Source organism: Populus alba, chromosome 4 (genome assembly GCF_005239225.2).
Source record: "Populus alba chromosome 4, ASM523922v2, whole genome shotgun sequence".
NCBI classification, from domain to species: Eukaryota; Viridiplantae; Streptophyta; class Magnoliopsida; order Malpighiales; family Salicaceae; genus Populus; species Populus alba.
Genome location: NC_133287.1, coordinates 15461607 through 15464042, shown reverse-complemented (window position 1 = coordinate 15464042; position 2436 = coordinate 15461607).

Genomic DNA, 2436 nt, shown 5'->3' with positions numbered 1-2436 from the left:
TCAAAATTGAGAACTAAATAAAATTTCATGCTTTACCAATGTAAATTGTGCTAAAATTGAATCTAATGACATAAAAATTGCATGTGGACTGAATTTTTAATTCAATCAAATTCAAACATATTGTATGATAGAATTATCAAATTATGTATTTAATTTATAATTTTATGGCCATATATTATGAGAATAATTTGATATTCTATCCTAAATCTTATGATAAAACTATCATATTATGTAATTAGTTATAGTTCTTGTGGGTATATTATAAAAATAATTTGATATTTTATTCTAATCAATTATATAAATATAATGAAAGATTATTGTGGGGTAATATTTATTATATTTATTATAATTAATTACAATTAATGTCTATAATTCTTTATATGATCCTAACATAGCATAATATAAAATTTTATTCAATTAAAGATGTTGTGGCTAATCCCTAATTATATAAAATCATAAAGATCACTAGACATTAAGTTGAGGTATAATTTTATATAACATAAAATAACTTGTTACCTTTTCTTAATGCATAAAAGAAGCACCATAAAAAACAACATAAAACTAAGAAAATAAACACTACTAGAAATTCGCTTAATACCAACGGATTTACAAACGAAATATTTTTGTCGGCAATTTGAGGTCGAAATTATCGACGGAATTTTTCCGTCCGTACTTTGGTCAGTAACTGCCAACAGGTAATGGCCGTCAGTAGTTACTGACCGAATTACGGATGGAAAGTTCAGAATTAAATAAAAAAGGCGGGTCACTGAGATGGAGATTTTGGAGGAGAGGTTTTTTTCGACGGAATCACCAACGGATTCAAAACGACAAGGTCGTACAGTGACGTGACCGGTTCACTGTTAAACATACCAATGAAATCACCAACGGATTTGAAATGGCTGATTCGTACGGTGACGTGTCTACTTTACCGACAGAAAGACCGACAAACACACCGACGTATATTTCTGTCCGTAAAACCATCGATAAAAGTTAATATAATTCCTTGTTGGCGACACTCTCCTCCCCTATTTTCCCTTCTTCTTCCTAATCCCAACTCTCCCCATTTGCAAACAGCCAACACCCAAACAAAAATCTCCCTCATCTCAGCACAACAAGTTATATTTCTTGAAGCTTTGTGATCACAGCATTCATGTTTTGATTTTTCGATGGATTTTGTAAATTTTTATAAGTAATTCTATCTTTTTAAATTTTAACATTTAAATGTCAATTTAATTTGTTGTTTTTTTTAGTATATGCATTTTGTTAGTATATGTATATGTTTTATTGTTATTTCTGAAACAAACTTGTAGTATATGAATATATAATTTTATACCTGTTATGGTTTGTTTTAGATTTTGTAAGATTGTATTTATTTGTAAATCGTGAAAACTTTTGGAATTACCGAATTACATGTGCTGTTTTGAAATAATGAATAGCTTGCTTAATGGGTCCGTTTTAAGTTTTATCAATGGTATTGCGGTGTGGTAATTTCCGTAAATTTATATATATTAATTTGTACGTATGGATGTTAAATAAATGATCATAATGAATTTTTAATATTTATGAGAAGTTGTGATTGGTTTGTTGGATAATCTCGAGGTAAAGTAATATTTTTGCAAGTTTATTTACCTAACTTAGTTAATTAATACATGATGTCATCATAATTTTGTAGAGGTTCGATATATGTAAGTCATGGATGATCGTTCATGGATGTATCGAGATTCACCTCAAGAATTGCGGAGGATGGATTATTATAACAGGGTTCAGGGTTTTATTAATTTCGCAACATCTATTCCTAGAAATTTTACTGGAGGCGGTATTAGGTGTCCATGCAGGAAGTGTCAAAATAAAAAGTATTTGCATCCAGATGTTGTAATGATGCATCTTCTACATAAAGGGTTTATGGAGAATTACCAGTGTTGATATGCACATGGAGAAGTATTTGTTAGTAAGACGAGAATGAGAGAAATGGTGGTTGGGTCAACTTCTAGTGCTAACAACGTGCATGAAACGGCAAATGACAACACTAATCCTTATAGAATTATGGTTATAGATGCAATGAGAATGAATCAAGGTAATGTCAGTCAATGTCCAATCATAGAAGAAGAACCTAATGTGGATGCAACTAGGTTTTTTGATTTGTTGAAAGATTCTAACGAACCATTATGGGATGGCTGCACAAACCACAGTAAATTATCGGTCGTGGCACAGGTGTTCACCATCAAGTCAGATCACGGGCTGAGTGAGGCCAGGTATGAAAAAATTATTGAATGGGCGAGAAGCATTTTACCTGAAGGGAACAGGCTGAAAGAGAACTTCTATGCTGCGAATTCCATGATGAAACCCCTCGGTTTAGGATACCAGAAAATTGACATGTGCCCTACCTTGAAAATGTTGAGATGACCGAGTGCATGACATGCGGGCATTTCCGTTACA